Raw genomic sequence first — 23,578 nt, 5'->3', positions numbered from 1 at the left:
AGACTTCTAGATCTGACCAACACCCCCAATACTAACTGCCACTGTTCTTAACAGAACTCCCCACTTAGATTGGCTTTCTAATGAGCCTGTCTATTTAGAGCAGTGGCCTTTGCCTAGGGAGAAGCTAGAAATTTTAAAAGAGCTTGTACAGGAGTTGTTGTCCTTGGGACACAATTGCCATTCCCGGAGCCCATGGAATACTTCTGTCTTTGTGATTAAAAAGCTCTCAGGAAATTGGTGCCTCCTTCAAGATCTCTGTGTGGTTAATAAAATCATGCAGGTTTGGGGCTCCCCACAAAGGGGTTTGCCTCTTGCTTCTGCAATTCCCACAGGAATTCCTATCATAGCTATCCATATACAGGATTGTTTTTTCTCTATTCCCTTGCATTAACAAGATTGCAAACATTTTACTTTCTCTGTTCTTTCTATTAATAATGCCAGCCCTGCTGATAGATTTGAGTGGGTGGTACTGTCCCAGGGCATGACAATAGTCCTACTATTTGTCAAGAGGCTGTTAAACCTGCCCTTTTTCCATATATTCATAAGAGCCTTAAGGTTTTTCACTATATGGATGACGTCTTAATATGGGGATAATTAGATAAAGATCTCTCTGCCCTACGTGATTTTCTTATCCCCGCCTTAAAGAAATCGGTCTTAATGTAGCTCCTGAGAAGGTACAGTAAATTCTTACAATATCTTTCTTAGGCTCAGAGATTTCTCTAATACAGATTCATCCCTTAAAACCTTCTGTTACTTTTCCTTCTAATCTCATTCTTACTTCTTTACAAAGTTTTCCTGGAAATTTAAATTGGCTTAGGCAGTATCGTTATCTCCCCACTAGCTGCCTCCAAGCACTTTTTTATCTGTTAAAATGACACAAACAGCCCTCCTCAAAGTGTATGCTAACCCCTGAAGCCTCCTTGGCACTGGAAAGGGTTAAGCAGGCTCTCCAGGATATGCACCTCATTCGATTCTCTCCCTCCTTTCCATTAAGTCTTCTAATCTTTAACTCCACCCCCATGGTGGTGGGGGTACTGTGGCAGAAGCATAGTGTTCTCAAATGACTTCATACGCCAGTAGGGGGAGCTCCAAGACTTCTTACCGAGATTGATGCCTTAGCATCTATGATTCACCAAGGAAGAAATAGATCAATTCAGGTCTTAGGAAAGGGATCAGGTTCAATTATTCTTCCTTTTTCTCTCACAGATACAGAGTGGCACAAACGCCACCATTCTCATTTTGCCATAAGTTTAATGGGTTTTCCAGGACAATTAGATAATCATTTTCCTTCTAATAAATTGACAGCCTCTTTACCTCTACTAGTACCTAAACTTTCCTCTACTAGTACCTAAACTTTTGTCTTGAGATACCATCCCACAATTTTTACTGATGGAGGCAAAAAGGGAGCTGCTGCCCTTATATATTATCCAGATAAACAATGTCCTACATCTCTCTTTACTGAGCTTCCTGATAAGTCCCCTCAGTACAAAGAACTCTATGCTGTACCAGAACCCTTCAACCTTTTTTCTGACAGTGTGTATACTGTTAACTTACTTCCATGGCTTGCTCATTCTTATGTGAGAACTGATGACAACCCACTTTCTCCTCTCTTAATTCAAATTACCTCTATGCTCTGTTCTCAAACTCAAACTCTGTATGTTCAACACCTTCATTCCCACAGCCCTCTTCCTGGTCCCATGTCCAAAGGGAATGCTGCAGCTGACCACCTCACCTCCACAGGAATTCTCCTAGCCTCTGTCTCTAATCCTGCTGATTTTCATTCCTTAACCCATGTTAATATTAAAGGCCTTCGAGCTCGATTTCCTGATATTCCTTTGGCATAGTTGAAAGATATTCTCTTCCTGTGCAGATCTAATCAAGACATCTGCTGTTCAAACTCTTGGGATTAACCCCCAAGGCTTAAAAGCCAATGCTCTTTGGCAAATTGATGTCATACACTTAGCCGAATTTGGCAAACAAAAATATGTGTTTGTCTCAACTGATACCTTTTCTAAATTTATGTGGGCGACAGCTAAGAATGGAGAAAGCTAAAAAAAAGCTTATAAGCCATATGCTCTCCTGTTTTTCTGTGATGGCATACATCATCAACTTGAAATGGACAGAACTGCTTTTACCAGCAAATGTAAAGACTTGTTCCCTGTGGAACATTACTCACACTACAGGCATTCCCTATAGTCCACAGGGACAAGGCATTGTCGAGGGGGCCCATCAAACCCTTAAGGTTCAATTAAATAAAGGGTGAATATACCCCCCCCAATATCCAGCTGGCAAAAGCCTTAACTACATTAACTGTCTTTAATATTTACAAAAACTCGAACCAACCTATTATTCCTCATTGGCAAGCACCACCCACCCTCCCAACTATTACTGTCAAATGGAAAGACCCACTGGATAAAATCTGAAAAGGGCCTGACCCCCTATTGACCATAGGGAGGGGTTTTGCATGCGTGTTTTTGCAGGATTACTCAAAACCTGTCTGGCTTTCTCTGCCTGCCATGTCTGGCAATACTTGCATGATGGTGCTGCTATCCCTGAGGAACAAGAAACACTGCAAAAGGACTGGTTGCAGGACAGACACCAGGACCCATAATACTACGTAGCAGATATGAAAAATCTGGTTCAAAGAGCCGTGTCTTTCCCCCCATCTTTGAATATATTATGCTATGAGTGGCCAGTTGCATTTTGTGAGTGACTGAGTTGAATGACTGAATTTTTTGTACGACCCATTTTGCTCAGAGTACTCTGAAACTTAACTGACTTTATATAAAAATGCTGGACGCAGTCATGATTTCTGGAGATGTCCAGAAACAATCCTAAATTTTGTTTCTCTTCTTTTCTCTTCCCCTTTTGATTTTTTTTTAGTCTTGCTATAAATGTGAAACGTTTAGTCTTAAACTGTGTGAGTAAAGATGGTTCAACTAAGACAAAGAGATATAAATTCCTGTTTGAAATGATATATCTTCATAACAAATGTTTTTCTCCTCATGTGTGTTATAGACTACATGTTTATGTGTGTTTTTCAAGTTTGGTAAACATTAAATTTATGGTTAAAAGGGTAACTTTGAAGCTACATTCCTACCAGGCATAGTTAAATGAAGGAGTTTTCAACACGATTCTCATAAAGGTAAAATTAATGTGGAAAAGTAACTGAGAACTTAAGGTAAAAGTCTAAATATTTAAAGTGACAATTCGTCATCTCCAAAATTAAAATACAAATTCTCTATAGAGGACATTTTTGGAGGGCCCCCCAAAATGCCCTGTAAGCTAATCTTGTGGAAATTAATCCACAATAAATCGGGCATCAATCTGACATTGTAAATATTCTAAAAAAATCTTTGTCACTAACATTTGTTAATTCTCTAAGTAACCTAAGTTTGTTTAAAGTCTAAGGTAAAAATTATTTAAAAATCAATATATTTTAACTAAATCTGCTCTGAAGATCCTATACACACCTAGGGTTTGTCTCCATCTTAGATGGGTGTAACAAAAGGTAGAAAAGACGCTATTGATATGAAAAGCTCTCATATACCTTCTCAATTAAAGAGGTTAGGGTGATTGATAGATCACACAATGGTTATGCTAATGATTTTCATGTCCATGGTTTCTAACAATGGTTCTTCTCTAACTGACCACATTTTATAGCTCTTAAATTGTTTAAACAGCCTTAAAATCATACTAGAAAGGCCTTCCAAAATTATAAAGATACTTAAACAAATTTTAATCATTGAGTTATAAATTGTAGTAAACTTATAACTTCTTACAAGTTTTATTTTTTCACAAGTAAGTGAATTACATCTGTCAAGTCTTCACATGAAAAAGCATCTGCTCATATGGTAAGATATTAAACTCTATAAGAAGTTCCCCCATATGCAACTTATGTAAATTAACAACTTTCACATATTTTTCTACACTAACTGGTGTTTCTCGTTTTGCCACAATAGGCCTGCCTTTGTCAGCCAATAATTTAAAGACTTTTTTCCTTTATAAGATCATCCATACCACAGACATCCCTTATAATCCCCAAAGATAAATTGTTGTTGAGAAGGCCCGCCAAACACCTAGGCCCAATTAAGTAAAGAAAAAAGGGGGATATATCCCTCCAATATTCAGTTGGCTAATGCACTAACTACATTAAACCTCCTTTAATATCTATAGAAATTCAAACCATACACCCTGCTAACCATGGGAAGTATATTTGTATGTATCTCTTTCACAGGAATCCCTGGAAGTCCTTTTGGACCCCTGTCCTCTGACACTGCCCATGTGATGGAACGACTACAGCGCCCCCCCCCAAAACCCATGATGTCACCTGACACGATCTGAAGAACCTGATTCACAGACTCCAAGGACAGAACTTTCTTACTGCCTTTCTCTGTCCCATCGCTGTCTGCCCTTCTTGCTTCTGTTTCAGCTGACACATTTTGGCGGTTCCAGCTCACTCTCTACAGAGAAGCAAAGTTCCAGTGACTGTCCTCCCCCATCGAGATAGACGTGCAGCATTTATTCCCCTGGTCATTGGCATTGAACTGACGCTTCTATTGGACTTGTTGGTACACCTTTGGACACTCCCTTTACACTGCTGGATTTCTCGAGGACTGACTATATCACTCCATGGACTTTGTAGCCGGCTTTCTTGGGACTCAGCAATGCCAGATCACCCCTTTCACCCCTCTGACTATCAGCACCCCACTCCTCTGCCTATTAGGCAGCACCCCCTTTCTGCCCATCAGGCAGCCCCTCTCCACCTACCAAGCCTCTCTTCAGTCTCACGCTATGCCTTGCTATGCTTACTTATCGCTCCCTGTCTTATTCCAGTTCTTTTAAAAACGACTGCACAATATCATTTAGGTTTATGCCCAAAAGGTTTCTGTCCACCCCTACACTACTATTCCTCTGTTAGAGATGGAGTCTTTTACAGACATTGACCCATTTATATATGGCTATTAAGAAAGAGGGAGATATCTGGAAATTGTGAGGATGTGGTTGAGCTTGGCAGGGCTTGAACCTGAGGGGTGGCTCTAATCCTGTTAGTCTCTCTACTGAGAGGTTGAGCAAGGAGGGACAGTAGTAACCCCAAAGTTGTGCCTCATCCTATCAGACTCCCTGCCTCACAAAGCTCCCTGTATTCCTGATGCTATGGCTATTAGATAAAAAGAAAGGGGGAGATGTCGGGCATTAAACCAGCTCCCCTTGCTCCATGCTGCATTGCTGATAGTATGGCCTATTTACATAATCATTAATCCCACCAGTTAAAACCATCACAACAGTTGCTAGGTCGTTTCCAACTTAACAACATGCCTTTTGCCTCTCTCCACCCTTTCCTAGCCATCTCCTATCCTGACATGCCACTTCCGGTTTTTACCTTATAAAGCCCAATTCTGTTCCTGGTTTCACTCTCTCTTCCTCTCTTTTCTCTCCTGCATCCTGATCTGGAGAAGGGCTGTCATGCAGAGTGGAAGGCAGCCATGTGGTTTGGCGCCATGTGGCTTAACCCACTGTGCTCACACCCGACTCTGGAGCTCCCACATTAATAAAGAATTGTATTACCACACCGCCATGAGTTTCTGGTCTCCTGCCCGTGATGCTAGCCTGGCAGAAGACCTCACCATAATTTATATCCTTTAATGTTATTTACATATAACTGTATCTAATATAGTGATTGCTTCTGTTCTATATGACCTAAAGTTATGGGTGATTACTGGATCATAAGGGTTCCTCTATCCCCACAGTCTCTCCAGCATTTGTTGCTGCTGTCCTTTTTGATGTATGCTATTCTTACAGGAGTGAGGTGGTATCTTAGTGTTGTCTTAATTTGCATTTCTCTGACAATCAGTGACCTAGTGCAGTTTTTCATATTTTTGTTAGCCTTTTGGAACTCCTCTGAGGTAAATGTTTTGTTCATATCCTCTGCCCATTTTTGGATGGGGTCATTTGCTTTTTTGGTGCTAAGTTTGCTGAGCTTTTTATATATTTTGGTGATTAGTTTCTTGTCTGATGTATGGCATGTGAAGATCTTTTCTCATTCTGTGAGGGGTCTCTTTGTTTGTTTAATAGTTTCTTTGGGTGTGCAGAAGCTTTTCAATTTTATGTAGTCCCATTGGTTTGTTTCTTCTTTAGTCTTACTTGCAATTGGGTTTCATTCATCAAAGATGTCCTTGAGGTGTAGGTGCAAACCCTTCTAAGAAGCTATCATTACTTAATTACCAAAAATAGGCAGAGGCACACTACCAACAAAGAAAACTAAAGACCAATGTCTCTGATGAACAAAATCCTACCTTACTAGATAGAACAGTGTACTAAAATGATGTGTGACTTAACCCAGGGATACAAGTCTACTTCAATATACATAAATCAATAAATATGATACTACATCAATGAAAGTAAAAAATTAAACCTCATGATTATTTATTTTTGCATTTATTTATTGTCTCCAAGGTTACCACTGGGGCTCAGTGCCAGGACTACTCATCCACTGCTCTTATTAGCCATCTTTTTCCATTTTATTGGATAGGACAGAGAGAAACTGAGAGCAGTGGGGGAGATATAGAGGGAGAAGGAGAAAGATAGACATCTGCAGACCTGCTTCACCACTTGTAAAACACCCCCCCTTCCATTGCACGTGGGGATATGGGGCTCAAATCTGGATTCTTGAAAGCATCCTTGTGCTTAGTACTATGTGCACTTAACTGGGTGCACCACCACCTGGCCCCAGATATAGTTATCACAATAGATACAGATAAAGCCTTTGGCAAATTCTAATATCCATTCACAATCAAGACACTACAAAAAGTGGGAATAGATGAAAAATTTCTTAGCCTAGTGCAGTCCATATACAACAAACATATAATCAGCATCATAGTCGATGGTAAGAAGCTGAAAGCATTCCCACTTAGGTCAGGTACTGGACAGGATTTCCCACTATCAGCATTACTATTCAACATAGTGTTGGAAGTTGTTGCCATAGCAATCATGCAGGAGAAAGGCATTGAAGGGATATAGATTGGAGTGATGAAGTCAAACTGTCACTATTTGCAGATGATATGATACTATATACAGGGGGGAAAATAATGCAATAGGAAGCTCCAGGAAATTTATCAGGCAATACAGTAAGGTATCAGGTTACAGAATTACCATACAAAAATAGGTGGTGTTCCTTTATGCAAACACTAATCCCGAAAAAGAAAAAAATCCAGAAATCATTCCCATTCACTATAGCAAAAACAATAACAAAAATTATCTAAGAATAATCCAAACAAAGAAGTGAAATACCTGTATACTGAAAATTATGAAATAGAAAAAAGATTCATGTAAGTGGAAAGATAGTCCATGTTCATGGTTGAAAGAATAAACATCATAAACATGAATATTCCTCCCAGAAACATATACAAATGTAATGTAATCGTCATCATCGTTCAATCAGTTTTTAAAAATGAATACTCCCAGAGGGATAGAGAATGGGAAAGCTATCAGGGGAGGGGATGCGATATGGAGATTGGGTATGGGAATTGTGTGGAGTTGTACCCCTCTTATCCTAGGTTTTGTTAATGTCTCCTTTATTAAATAAAAAAATGAATAGAACAAATGTTTATCTGGAACAAGGAAAAACCTAGCGTGACCAAAACAATCTGGAGGAAAAAAAGAACAGAACTGGAAGCATCACACTCCTAGTTCTCTAATTATATTATAGGGCTATTGTAATAAAAAACTTCCTGGTACTAGAACAAAATTAGACACACTGAACAGTGGAATGGAATTGAGATTCCATAAATAAGCCTCCACACCTGTGGACATTTAATTTTTGACAAGAAGGCTCAAAGTATTAAATAGATAGAATCAATTCAACAGTATTGGGAAAATTGACTTGAAATGTATACAAGAAGGAATCTGAATGATTACATTTCAGAACACAGCAAAGTAAATTTCAAATGGATCAAGGACTTGGATGTTAGAGTACAAACAACAAAATGAAGAGGAAAATATTGGCATAACTCTTTTCCATCTAAAATTTATAGTTATCTTTAGTTATATAAATCCAAATTATAGTAGAACAGAAATAGAAATAAACTACTGGGACTACATCAATTGAAAAGCTTCAGCAGAGCAAAAGAAACCACCAACCATACAAATAGACTCTGTAAATGGAAGATCTTTACATGCCACACATCAGAGAAAAGGTTAATACATAAACTATATAAAGAGATCACAGACAAAAAGGAAATGACCCTACCCCCTAATGGAGAGAAGATATGAAGAGAGAATATTCATTTGAAAGAAGAGACAAAAAAAAAACCCCAGAAATATGAAAAAAAAAGCTCCAAGTCATAGATTGTTACAGAAATGCAAATATATATAACAGTGAGATACCACTTCACTCTATGAGAATATCTTACATCAAAAATGATAATAACAACAAATGTTGGAGAAGTCATGGGGTCAGAGAACCTCCTGCACTGCTAGTAGGAATATAAATTGGTCCAAACACCTTGGAAAGCAATCTGGAGAACTCCCAATGGAGGGAATAGGATGCAGAACTCTCATGGTGGTACTTGTGTGGAATTGAACCCCTCTTACTCAACAGACTTCTCATTAATAACTAAATCAATAATAAAAAGCCAGAAATGGATGTAACCTACCATATCACCTCCTCTCCTAGGGATATAACATGAGGCATTACACCCATCCATTCAAAAATATCTGTGTACAACTATAGTCATAGCAGCCCAATTTGTAATAGCCAAAACGTAGGAGCAGCTTTGTCCAAAAATAGATGAGAGAATGCTGTGGTATATTTACAAAAAGGAATACTACTCAGCTACTACAAATGATGAGTTTATCTTCTTCGCCTCCCCTTGGATAGAGCTTGAAGGAACCATGTTAAGTGAGTTAAGCCAGAAAGAGAAGGATGAATACTGGATGATCTCACTCATAGACAAGCTGTGAACACTAATCGGGCACAATCCCTTACATAAACTGATTTGATTAGTTCTCTTATAAAGACATGTGAATGGGGGGTAGGCGGTAGCACAGCGGGTTAAGTGCACATGGCACAAAGCTCAAAGACTGGTGGCATAAAGATCCCAGTTCAAGCCACCCCCCACTCTCCACCTGGGGGGTCATTTCATAAGCAGTGAAGCAGGTCTACAGGTGTCTATTTTTATCTCCCCCTCTCTGTCTTCCCCTTGTCTCTCAATTTCTCTCTGTCCTGTCCAACAACAACAGAAACAGCACAGCAACAGAACATGGACAATAGATTGGAAAAAGTGGCCTCCAGAAGTGGTGGAATCCAAGTGCAAGCACTGAGCCCCAGCAATAACCCTGGAGGCAAAAAAAAAAGATATATGAAGTGAGGGAAACAGAAACCAGTTTTGTACAAATGAAGGAAAACATTGGTAGGAGTTAAGGTATTTCCCAAAGGTGCCGAATGAGTTAGTGGCAGTAATGTACTTACAAATGAAGTCTCCTGAGATTCTTACTCCAGAAAAATTAAATGTCAGCTTTCAATTTCATTAGGTGTGTTTCATTCCACTGTCTGCAAGAATGCTACCCGACTCAAGAAGACAAACACTGACTCAAAGTGAAATGATGGAGAACTATCATGAATGCTAATGGAGCACAGAAAAGGGACAGGAACAGCTATTCTCCTCTCTGACACAAAAGACTTTAAAATAAATAAAGTAATAAAAGATAGGCATGGACATTACACAGTGATCAAAGGATCAATCAATCAAGAAGATTTAACAATTATTAACATATATGCACCTAATGAAGGTCCATCTGAATACATCAAAAACTTACTGAAAGTCAAAACTAAATCAGTAGTAACACATTAATAGTAGGCTGAAGTCTTCAATACCCCACTCACACTTAGATCATATAAGAAGAGAATCAACAAGGAAACAAAAGAACTAATTGAAGAGATGGATAGACTAGATATCCTTGACATTTTCAGTTCTTCACCCTGAGAAACTGGAATACACATTCTTTATGAATTGACATGGCAAATCCTCAAGGATAGACCACATGTTAGGCGACAAAGGCAGTATCAACAAATTCAAGAGCACTGAAATCATACCAAGCATCTTCTCAGACCACAGTGGAATAAAGCTAACACTTAACAACAAACAGAAAATTAGTAAAAGTCACAAAATTTAGAAACTTAAAAACATATTGCTTAACAACCACTGAGTCAAAGTGTAACTCATGGAAGAAATTCAATGTTCCTAGAAGCAAATGAAAATGAAGACAGGAACTATCAAAATATTTGGGACACAGATACAGCAGTACTAAGAGGAAAACTCATAGCCATACAAGCACACATTATAGAACAAGAAAAATCTCATGTAAACAACACAACTGTAAGCCTTAAAGACTTAGAATAGGAACAAAGGAACAAGAAGGACTAAAGTCAGTAAAATTATGGCACAAATAAACATCAAACAAAAAAAGAGAGAGAGCCATTCTAAAGATTAATGAAGCCAAATGTTAGTTCTCTGAAAAACTAAACAAAATTGACAGACCCTTAGTCAGACTCACAAAAAAATGAGACTCTAATAAAAAAAAGTGTAAATGATAGAGAAGATATCACAACAAACACCAATGAAATCCAAAAAAAAAACATGACACTTCAGTGAACAACTATATGCGACAAACCTAGAGAACCTGAAATAAATGGGAGAATTGCTAGAAACATATAACCTTCTAAACCTGAGCCATGAAGAACTAGAAAACCTAAATGGACCAATCACAAACAAAAGAATCAAAACAGATATTAAGAACCTTCCCAATGATAAAAGTCCAGGACCAGATGACTTTACTAATGAGTTCTACAAAATATTCAGTAAATAGTTAGCACCTCTACTTTTAAAGTTCTACAAAAGATTGAAGACACAAGAATATTCCCTTCTACCTTCTATGACACCAACATTACCCTGATACCAAAAGCAGACAGGGACACAACAAAAAATGGAAAGTGACAGACCAATATCTATGATGAAGAGAGATGCTAACATACTGAACAAGATCCTAGTCAATTGGATGCAGCAGTATCCATTTGACTAGCTTACTCATTATTATCAAGTCGGATTTATTCCCAGAATGGAAGGCTAGTTCAATATATTCAAGTCAATCAAAATAATGTGATTTACCTCATAAATAAAAGCTAGACCAAGAAACACATGATTATCTCAATAGATGCAAAGAAAGTTTTCAACAAAATCCAACAGCTGTTAATGTTCAAAACACTACAAAAATATAAATAGATGGAAAGTTGCTTAAGGTAGTGCAATCCATATACAGCAAGTCTACAGCCAACATCATGCTCAATGGGCAGAAGCTGAAAGCATTTCCTCTCAGATCACAGATAAGGCAGGGTTGTCCACTATCACCATTACTCTTCAACATAGTATTGGAAATTCTTAACATAGCAATCAGGCAAGAGAAAGGAATCAAAGAAATACAGACTGGAAGGGAACAAGTCAAACTCTCACTGTTTGCAGATGATGATAGTATACATAGAAAAACCTAGATAATCCAGCAGAAAGCTACTGGAAATCGTTAGGCAATATAGCAAGGTGTCAGGCTACAAAATCAATGTATGAAAATCAGTGGCATTTTTTTATGTAAACACTATGTCTAAAGAAGAGGATATCCAGACATAACTCACATTCACTCTCACAGAAAAATCAATAAAATATCTAGGAATAAACCTGATCAAAAAAGTGAAAGGCTTGGCTACAGAAAATTATGAGTTGTTATTCAAGGAAAGAGAAAATGATACAAAGAAATGGAAAGATGTCCCAAGCTCATGGACTGGAAGAATTAATATCAGCAAGATGAATATTTTACCTGGAGTCATATACAAATTTAATATGATACCCATCAATATCACACCAAGTTTCTTTAAGAGAATACAACAAAAATTACAATAATTTATCTGGAACCAAAAAACACCTAGAATTGCAATACAGTCTTGAGGAAATGAAATAAGAATGGAAACCTCACACTCCCAGATCTCAAACTATATTATAAGGCCATCATCATCAAACCAGCATGGTACTGGAATAAAAATATATACACAGACCAGTGGAACAGAACTGAAAGCCTAGAGGTAAACTTCCACACCTATGTACATCTAATCTTTCATACGGGGCCCCAAACTGTTAAAAGGAGGAAGGAGTGTCTCTTCAACAAATGGAGCTCAGAAAGTTGGGTTGAAATATACAGAATAATGAAAATGAACTACATTATCTCAGTAGAAACAAAGTTAACTCCAAATGGATCAAGGACCTGGGTGTTGGACCAGAAACTGGAAAATATTTAGAGGAAAATATTGGTGGAACACTTTCCCTTCTAAACCTCAAGGGCATCTTTGATGACACAAACCTAATAGCAAGGAAGACTAAATCAGAACCAAGTCAGTGGGACTACATGAAATTGAAAAGCTTCTGCACAGCAAAAGAAATCATCACCAAACCATCAGAGAATGCGATAAGATGTTTATAAAACATATAAAAGACAAGAGGCTAATAACCAAAATACATAAGAACTCACTAAACTCAGCATCAAAAAAGCAAATTACCCAATCCAAAAGTGTGTGTGTGGAGATATGAACAGAATACTCACTACAGAATAGATCCAATAAACATATGTAACATTACTCCAAGTTGTCAGAGACATGTAAATAAAGACAACATGAGATACCACCTCAACCCTGTGAGAATGTCATACATCCAAAATGACAACAGCAACAAGTGCTGGAGATGTTCTGGGGACAAAGGATGTATAAATATAAATTTGTCCATCACCTGGGAATAGCAGTCTAGAGTACCATGACAATGGACCTTCCATATGACCCAGTCATAACTTTCCTAGGTATATACCCCAAGGACTCAGTCACACCCATCCAAAAAGATATATGTACACCAATGTTCATAGCAGCATAATTTTTAATAGCAAAAACATGGAAGCAACCCAAGTGGCCAAGGACAGATGAATGGTTAAGAAAGCTGCAGTATACATACAGCATGGAACACTATTCAGCTCTTAAGAATAATGAACCCACCTTCTCCAACTCAGCTTGGATCTAGGAGGAATTATATTAAGTGAGATAAGTCAGAAAACAAAGGTGTTTATGGGATGGTCCCACTCATAAGCAAAAGTTGAAAAAGGACAGAAAAGGGAAATGCCAAGCATAATTTGACTGAGTTTGGATTGTTTCACTAAAGTAAAGGAGTTGTACCCCTCTTATACCATAGTTTTGTCAGTGTTTCCTTTTTATAAATAAAATTAAAAAAAAACTTTGGGTGCAGGTAGAGGGTTGATTTCATCTTCATTATAAGGGGGATGGGGTGGGTACACATACCTTTGGTGGTAGAAAGGCTGTTACTATACACTTCTATTAATTTACAGTCTTATAAATAACAATTTCTTCAATACGTGAGGGGGGAATAGATTGAATGACTCAAAGTTTTTGATGCATATACCTCAGCTTTGAGTGTATATTCCTCTAATCTAAGCACTTAAGGTTTCACATTGGCAACTTGATTGAATTTTAAGTGAGCTTAAAATATTAATGCATTTTGAATAATGACTATTTTTAAATACTAAATCACCCATAACATTTTTTCCTTTTTTAAATGTATTTTTATTTTTTATTTAAGAAAATATTAATTAACAAAAACATAGGGTAGGAGGGGTACAATTCCACACAATTCCCAACACCCAATCTCCATTTCCCACCCCCTCCTCTGATAGCTTTCCCATTTTCTATCCGTCTGGGAGCATGGACCCAGGGTCATTATGGGTTGCAGAAGGTAGAAGATCTGGCTTCTGGAATTGCTTCCCCGCTGAACATGGGCATTGACTGGTCTGTCCATACTCCCAGTCTGCCTCTCTCTTTCCCTAGTAGGGTGGGACTCTGGGGAAGCGGAGCTTCAGGACACCTTGGTGGGGTCTTCAGTTTAGGGAAGCCTGGCCAGCATCCTGATGACATCTGGAACCTGGTGACTGAAAAGAGAGTTAACATACGAAGCCAAACAAATTGTTGAGCAATCATGGACCCAAAGCTTGGAATAGTGGAGAGGAAGTGTTAGGGGGTACTCACTGCAAACTCTAGTGCACTTCTGCTTTCAGGCATATATTTTGCAGTAGTTTATGGATACGTGTGAACATATGCTCTCTCTCACAGAAACTGGTGTATATCTAGGTTTGGGGACTTTGTTAGAAAGTGAACCAGCTGAGATGGAATTAGAGTATACTATGAAAGGAAAGGTCTCACCTGAGTAATGAAGTTGAAGGGTTGTCATTCCACACGTGAAGTCTCTGGACACAGTCTGAAGTGAAGCATGTTGAGGTGGCAATAGTTGTGTTGGTTAGGTTATGATCAGCAGATGCAATATTATTTGATATGGATTGGGAGAGGCATACGGGAAAGTGGGCCCTATCCTAAGGTTCCAGGACTGGGATAAGTAGGGGCTCTATAGTGGAGATGTGAGGTTCCTGCTGTCTTAGGGTTCAAAAAGACAATCGATAGTTAATGTTATCATCACATTATTTGGTAATTGGGTTAACTTTGAAAAGTCCTTTTGTTAGGGTTTGCTGTACAGTACCCAGTATCTTGTATATAGCTGTGCTATTGGTTGCTTCTGATCTACTTGGTCTAGGCTTTTGAGAGAGTCTGCATATCAATTACACAGCCTATATATTGAAAAGATTCAGTTTGTGTTTTGAAAAACTTTGAGACATACAATTAATTTTCCCCCTCTAGTATTAACTAGTAATTTATATGACTACATTTTACAAGTAGTGTACATAAAGACCATTCCCACCACCAAAAGACTGTGACCCATCCCTCCCACCCACTCCCACCCCCCACTGTTCCAGAAAGATGCATGTCTACTCCTCACCACAGGGTTTTTACTTTGGTGCCCTACGTACAATTTGGTCAGGTCCTGCTTTTAGTTTCCCTTTCAGATCTTCTTACTCAACTTCTCTTGATGAGTGGGATCATCCCATACTCATCTTTATCTTTCTGACTTAGTTCACTTAACATAATTCCTTCTAGCTCTGTCCAAGATGGGTCAGAGAAGGTGGGTCCATTGTTATTGCTAGCTGCATAGTATTCCATTATGTATATATACCACAGCTTTCTCAGCCACTCATCTGGTGTTGGGCACCTGGGTTGCTTCCAGGTTTTACCTACTATGAATTGTGCTGCTATGAACATAGGAGTACACACCTCTTTTTGGTTGGGTGTTATGGAGTCCTTGGGGTATAACCCCAGTAGAGGAATTACTGGATCATATGGAAGGTCCATGTCTAGCCATGTGAGAGTTTTCCAGTCTGTTCTCCACAGAGGCTGTACCAATTTGCATTCCCACCAGCAATACAAAAGGGACTACATCAAATTGAAAAGCTCTGCACGTCCAAAGAAACTATTAAACAAACAAAGAGACCCCTCACAGAATGGGAGAAAATATTCACATGCCATACATCAGACAATAAACTAACTAATCACCAAAATATATAAAAAGCTCAGCAAACTTAGCAACAAAAAAGCAAATGACCCCATCCAAAAATGGGCAGAGGATATGAACAAAACATTCACTACAGAGGAGATCCAAATTAAGAAAACACTAAGATACTACCTCACTCCTGTAAGAACCGCATACATCAAAAAGGACAGCAGCAACAAATTCTGGAGAGGTTGTGGGGACAGAGGAACCCTTTCGCAATGCAGCTTCCTGGGCCAGTGGGGGGTGGGAACTAGTGGGAGGGATGGGTCACAGTCTTTTGGTGGTGGGAATGGTGTTTATGTACACTCCTAATAAAATGTAGTCATATAAATCACTAGTTAATATGAGAGGGGAAAATTAATTGTATGTCTCTAAGTTTTTAAAACACAGACTGAGTCTTTTTAATATATAGGCTGTGTATTTGATATGCGGACTCTCTCAAAAGCCTAGACCAGGTAGAACAGAAGCAACCAATAGCACAGCTATATACAAGATACTGGGTACTGTACAACAAACCATAACAAAAGGACTTTTCAAAGTTAACCCAATTATCAAATAACATTAACTATCCATTGTCTTTTTGAACCGTAAGACAGCAGGAACCTCACATCTCCACTATAGAGCCTCTACTTCCCCCTGTCCTGGAATCTTTGGATATGGCCCACCTTCCCGTATGCCTCTCCCAATCCATATCAAATAATATTGCATCTGCTGATCGCAACCTAATCAACACAACTATTGCCACCTCAACATGCTTCACCTTGGACTGTGTCCAGAGACTTCAGGTTTGGAGTGACAACCCTTCAGCTTCATTACCAGGTGAGACCTTTCCTTTCATAGTATTCTCTAGTTCCATCCCAGGTGGTTCACTTTCTAACAAAGTCCCAAAGCCTAGATATACACCAGTTTCTGTGAGAGAGAGCATATTTTCACACGTATCCATAAACTACTGCAAAATATATGCCTGAAAGCAGAAGAACACTTGCGTTTGTAGTGAGTACCCCCTAACACTTCCTCTCCACTATTCCAAGCTTTGGGTCCGTGATTGCTCAACAATTTGTTTGGCTTCGTATGTTAACTCTCTTTTCAGTCACCAGGTTCCAGATGCCATCAGGATGTTGGCCAGGCTTCCCTGGACTGAAGACCCCACCAATGTGTCCTGGAGCTCCGCTTCCCCAGAGACTCACCCCACGAGGGAATGAGAGAGGCAGACTGGGAGTATGGACAGACCAGTCAACGCCCATGTTCAGTGGGGAAGCAATTACAGAAGCCAGACCTTCTACCTTTTGCAACCCACAATGACCCTGGGTCCATGCTCCCAGAGGGATAGAGAATGGGAAAGCTATCAGGGGAGGGGGTGGGATATGGAGATTGGGTGGTGGGAATTGTATGGAGTTGTACCCGTCCTACCCTGTGGTTTTGTTAATTAATCCTTTCTTAAATAAAAAAAATAATAAATAAATAAATAAATAAAATCTTTAAAAAAAAAGAAGATAGAAGGGATTATTCCTCTGTCTTCAATATTTAGGAAGAGTTTTAAAAGTAGAGGTTTCTTCCTTGAAGATTTTGTAGAATTCATTTCTAAAGTCATCTGGTCCTGGGCTTCTATAGTTGTAAAAGTTCTTGATAACTATTTCAATTTCTTTGGCTGTGAATGACGGTTATGAAATTGTGCAGATGTGGTCGAGCTTGGCAGGGCTCACAAACCACCCTATTTCCAATTAGTATTATTATCTACATACCAATCTTCTGCTTTGTCTTATAAATGATTAAAGGTCTCCTTCCTAAGTCCCTGCAGGGTATTGTTAAATTCCCACCAACTGAATCCCTGGCAACGGTTGCTAGGGAAGTGCCTACCATTTGTGCCCCTCCCACTTATGGTATTATAAAAGCCACTTCCTTTGCTGGTTTCTCTGTCTTTAGCATCCCGACCTAGAGGAGGTCAGGCATGCAGACCAGGAGGCAGATGCTGGCCATTGTGGCTGGCTCCAAGTAGCTTAACCTGCTGCACTCATACCTGACTCTGGGGCTCACACATGAATAAAGATTTGTATTGCTACCACAGAGAGATAGGTTCCTGAGTCATCTATCTCCTGTGTCGCTGAGTGAGTAGCAGCCCAGGCTGAGTCCAGTCAAGTTCTCTCTGTTGGTATGCTTCTAATTCTGCTTCTAAAAACTCCTTCTGTTTCATTTGGTTTAATCTCCTCTGCTTAACACTGTATTCTATTTACATAACCACTGTTAACTAAGCACTGGCATGCCTGCATGGCATTGGTTTGATCCCTCTTAAAGCTGCGGTCTATTTACATAAACCACTGTTAACTAAACACCACCCTCCAGGGCATTGGTGGTTCAGTAGAATTCTCCCTGCTGCGCCCCGTCTCCTTGTCACACCCTGATTTTCACCAATCTCTTTTTGCTCCACCTTCTCTACATCACATCCTGTTTACACCCTACTTGGCAAGTATATATAAGGACAGGATTGTGAGTTTTAGTTTAGTTTAGCTTAGCTTAGCTTGGCTTAGATTGTGCTGCATTCTGCATGAAAAAAGAGATACTGTGTACAGCTCAGCCATGAGTCCCTGGTCGTCTGTCTCCCATCAGTGAAGCTCAGGCCCACATCTCTCCAACCTAGAGAGCATGCACCCAGGGAAGAGGGCACCCACGCTAGCCCAACAAATGAGCTTTTCATGCTTGCTAGTTCGTCATGGTCTAGTTCCTCCAGAAGTCTTGGTAACTTTAATTTTGGAAGGTTATATATATTTTTCTAGGAATACTTGCAGGTTCTCTAGCTTGGTGGCATATAGTTGTTCATAGAAGCCTCACATGGTACTTTGGATTTCTGTGCTATCACTTGTGATGTTTTCTCTTTCGTTTAAATCCTATTTATTTGTGTCTTTCCCCACCACCACCTTTTGTGTGTGTGTGTGTGAGTCTGGCCAAGGGCTTGCTAATTTTGTTTTATTCAAAGAATCAATATTTAGCTTCATTGATCTTTTTTATGGTTCTATTATTTTCTTTTTTAAAAATTTTTTTATCTTTATTTATTTGCTGGATAGAGACAGTCAGAAATTGAGAGGGAAGGGGGTGATAGAGAAGGAGAGAGACAGAGAGACACCTGCAGCACTGCTTCACCACTGTGAAGCTTTCCCCTTGCAAGTGGGGGCCAGGGACTCGAACCTGGTTCCTTGTGCACTGTGACATGTGCGCTCAAACAGGTGTGCCACCACCTGGCCCCCGGTTCTATTATTTTCAAAGGTATTTATTTCTGACCTAATTTTAATTATTTCAGACCTTCTGTTTGCTGTAGAGTCCTTTTGTTCTTCTTCTGCGTGCTTAAGATGTGTAGTTCGGTTGTTTATTTGAGCTTTTTTGTTTGTTTATTTCCTAACGTGTGTCTCTATTGCTATGAATATCCCTATTAATACTGCCTTAGCTGTGTTCCAAGTATATTAATAGCTCATATCTTAATTTTAATTCGATTCTAGTAACATTTTAATTTATTCCTTAATTTCCTCTTGGAACCTGTAGTTGTTAAGTAGTGTTATGTTGTGTTTCCATATTTTGGGACTTTTATTAATTTTCTGTTTGTTGTTAAGTGTAAGTTTAATTGCACTGTGGTCTGAGAAGATGCTTGAGATGATTTCAATGCTCATGAATCTGTTGATATTGTCTGCGGCCTAACTCTGAGAATGTCTAATATGCACAAGAAAAGAATATGTATTCCAGCTTCTTTTGGTAAATGATTCTAAAAATGTCCAATATGACTAGTCTATTTATCTCTGCTTATTTCTCTTATTGCTTTAAGAACTCTCTGGCTAGATAATATATTAATTTGGGAGAGTGAGCTGTTAAAGAATCCTACTTTTACTATGTTGCTATTGATGTATTTTTATAGCTCATTCATTACATGCTTGAGATGTAGGAGTGACATTACATGATCATGGGGTATTTCCCTTTTTGTTTGTTTAATGTTCTCCACAATGTTAGTGAATAAGCTGCAGATTTTATTTATTTACTTATTTATCTATTTTACTATTTCTTCAGTTTACCTTTGTGCATGGTGATGTGCCATGAAAATTTTTCACTCCACTGCATGTAGATAACCAGTTTTCCATCATAATTTATTGAAACATTTCTCCTTTGTCCAACTCATGCTCTTGAACCCTCTGTCATAAATAAACTGCCTACCATTCTTTTTTTCAAAATTTCTTTAGTCATTATTAGTTTTCTGATGTTCCAGGCAAATTTCTGTAGTGCTCATTCTATTTTATTAAGCATATTCATTGGAATTTTAATTGAGATAAATATTTGCTTTAGGTAAAATGGTAATTTTAACTGTACTAACTTTTACAACACAGAAGCATTGAATATGTTTCCATTTCCTTTTGTGTTCTTTCATTTACTTTACTAGGAACTTTGCAGCTTTTGATGTACAAGTTTTTTTCTCCTTTGTTAAATTTCTTCCTATGGACATCTAATCTTTGACAAGGGTGCCTAGACTATTAAATGGGGAAAGGAGAGGCTCTTCAACAAATGGTGTTGGTAAAATTGGGTTGAAACATGCAGAAGAATGAAACTGAAGCATTCATTTCACTAAATAAAAAAGTAAATTCCAAATGGATCAAGGACTTGGATATTAAACAAGAAAGTATCAAATACTTAGAGAAAAATATTGGCAGAATTCTTTTCCATATAAATTTTAAAGGCATCTTCACTTATGCAAACCCAGTTATAAAGAAGACTAAAATAAAAATAAACCAATGGTACTACATCAAATTAAAAACCTTCTGTACAGCAAATGAAACAAGCTATTACAAATGGCCATTTCACTTTCTTCATCTCATACTGGATGGAGCTTGAAGGAATCATGTTAAGTGAAATAAGTGAGAAAAAGAAGGATGAATATGATACGATCTCATTCATATACAGAAACTGAAAAATACTACCATGACACCAGCCTGGGAAGATGACCTCACCAATGTGTCCTGGAATCCCACCTCCCCAGAGCCTTTACCGCACTAGGGAAAAGCAGAGACAGGCTGGGGGAATGGATTGATCTGTAAGTGCCTATGTCCAGCAGAGAAGCAATTACAGAAGCCAGACCTCCAACCAGCTGTGCCCCATACAGATATTTGGTCCATAGAGGGATAAAGAATAGGGAAGCTTCCAGTAGAGGGTATGGGATATGGCACTCTGGTAGTGGGAACTGTATGAATTGTACCTCTCTAATCCCACAGTCTTGTTGACCATTATTAAATCACTAATAAAATTTTTAAAAAGGAAGTTGAAAAATAAAAAAACACAGAGCAGAAATTGGACTGGGTTGGGTGTATTGCACTGAAGTAAGAGACTCCACTGTGGTGACAGGGATTTCAGGTCCTTGATAATGATGGTAGAGGAAGACCTAGAGGGGGTTGAATTGTTATGTGGAAAACTGAGAAATGTTACACATATGCAAACTACGGTATTTTACTGTTGACTGTGAATCATTAATCCCCTCAAAAAAGAAAAAATAGAAAAGATAATCTGGTGTTTATCATTATCTTTCTGTTATGGCTGGAGTCTTAATTTGCCCTCATAAGCTTTCTGAATTCAAACTTGGACTTTTTTTTTCCCAACTCTTTGTGATCTTAGTTGATTTATTGTCCAGGTTTTCAATAAGTGTGGTTTCTATTGTCCAACCAGAAGGTGTACTGTGGCTTTATTTTTTTTTAATTTTTTATTAAGAAAGGATTAATGAACAAAAACATAACTGTGGGGTAGGAGAGAGTCTTTTCAGATAGAACCAAAAGAAGTGGTGGGAGTGCTATTCACGGCTTGAGGTCCAACAGTATTGGCCAGTTTCAGACTGCACTCTGGCTTCTGGCCACTGCTGTTGTCTAGGCTTGACACACTGTCTCTTGCTATCCTTCTCCCGGTTTAACTCACTTACATGTTATTGAGTCTAATTCAGATTTTGTCAGTTGTTTGCTTTCCCTTTTGAACAATCTTTATAGTTTATTTGATCTACTGTGGTTTTTAATTTCATTTATTCTTTCTTCAAATTTTTTAAATATTTTTTTATATTTTATCCTTTCATTTTTTCATTTTTTTCTTTTTCTAGTACATCCAGGTTTAATTTATAATGTTTATATAAAATTTCTCTTATTTCCTGATGTAATTATGTATTGCTATGTACTATCCTCTTAGTATTTATTTACTTATTTGCTGTTTACCACAAATTCTTATAATTATGATTCCTTGATTTTAATTTGTTTCCAAGAAATTTTTATCTTCCTCAAGGATTTACTCCTTGCTACACAGTTACTCAACACCACGTTATTAGGTCTCTAATAGCATTTCAAACCTTATGTTCTGTGCTTGATTTCTAGTTTAATTCTGTTGTGATCTGAAAAGTTTCTAAGTACAATGTTCATATCTCCTCATGCAATGCCCCTATTTCCTTGTTTATTTTTTATATGGACATTCAGACAAATAAATTGGTAATAACAGGCCATCATAATAAGTGCATTTTAATTGTTGAGTTTAGGTCACTGGCATTTAGTGAATATAAGAATTTAAGAAAATTTATTCAAATTTTTCTATGCTAACACTCTCTGTTCTTATAGTTTTTAATATTTTTATATGACTTGTGTGGTCATAAATTATGTATGCCTCCTTGCTTTTCCTAAGGACTTTTGTTTTGGAGTTACAAAATTATTTATTTTCAGCATTCTAGACAAAAAGTCAATTTTTCTTGAAAGTAGGTAAAACTCAGGTTTGTTTTAATATTCGCCATTATTATGCTCCTCCTTTTCCTCATTTTATTTTTGGATATTATAACTTTTTGTTTGGGTTTACTGTTCTTTCATAAGATCTTTTTAGTGTTTCTTGTAGAGCTGCATAATCTAAATAACATGACAGGTTTTTTATAGATAATGTTTTTCATTGAGCACTCTGTCATCCTTTTCTAAACTAAAAAGTTTCTGTAGAGAAATCTGTGGACGGTCTTGTTGGATTTCCTTTATATTTGACTTTTTGATTGTTTTCTTCCTGTATTCACGATACTTTATTTATCTTTGCTTTTTGACATTTACTTATAATATGTCTTGGTGGATATATTTGGGGTTATTTTGTTTGGAACTTTTTAAGCTTCTTGAATCTGAGTACCTGTCTCTGCTAGATTTTGGGAAGTTCTCAATTCTTTTTTTTTTTTCCTGCTAGGTTTATTGCTGGGACTCTGTGATGGCACTATGAATCTGCTGCTCCCAGCAGCCATCCCCCCCAATTTTATTAGGTAGGATAAAAATTGAGAGAGGCTGGGGAGATAGAGAAAGGGTTATAAAGATAGACACCTGAATATCTGCTTGAACCCCATGATGTAAACCCGCTGCAGGTGGGAAGCAGGGGATCAAACCTGGGTCCTTGATCATGGTATTATGTGTCCTTAACTAGATGTAGCCCTGCCCAGCCCCCTCAGTTATCCTTTTAAATAAAATTCTTCTCCTTTCACACTTTTCTTTCTGGCATACCTATGAGGCTAATGTTTATAACGTTGTTCCACAGAAGTCTTATCTTCATTATTTTATTCTTTCTTCTTCCTCTTCTGGTATTTTTCCTCCATCCACCTTTACCTCAAGCTCACTCATTTATGTGGCTTTTAGTTTCTGTTATTCTACTGTTAAGCCCTAGAAGGGTTTTTTTTTTAATAGTGAGGTTTTATATAGAGACACTATATTTTGGTGGCAGGCATACACATATAGAGATGAAATGCAAACCCTTGAAATACTGCAAATGAATAATAGATCAATTGCCAAAAAATGAAGTGGTTGTCAGAAATATGTTCCTTCTTTCTTACATTTAATTGAATCTAATGGGTTTGAAGAGTGGCATGGTAGCAGCTCAACCAAGTAATAGCACCAAAGAATTTAGAAATTGAACTTTTTCAGAAGCTTCAGTCCTTGAGGATAAGTTCTTCTCCCTGCTTGCCCTTTAAGTTGCTTAAGGCATTTGTTATTAATTGGAGGTATATATGACACTTTCATTCATCCATTTATTTTTGG

At 38.1% G+C, this 23,578-nt stretch overlaps 1 protein-coding gene across 9 annotated transcripts in view; it reads right to left on the bottom strand.

Annotated features, from left to right (window-relative positions):
• Nucleotides 1–23,578, bottom strand: part of ARHGEF9 (Cdc42 guanine nucleotide exchange factor 9) — a 297,917-nt gene that overhangs the window by 55,207 nt on the left and 219,132 nt on the right. The window lies entirely within an intron of this gene.

This window comes from Erinaceus europaeus, chromosome X (genome assembly GCF_950295315.1).
Source record: "Erinaceus europaeus chromosome X, mEriEur2.1, whole genome shotgun sequence".
Classification (NCBI taxonomy): domain Eukaryota; kingdom Metazoa; phylum Chordata; class Mammalia; order Eulipotyphla; family Erinaceidae; genus Erinaceus; species Erinaceus europaeus.
This window is presented reverse-complemented; position numbering and strand designations above follow the sequence as displayed.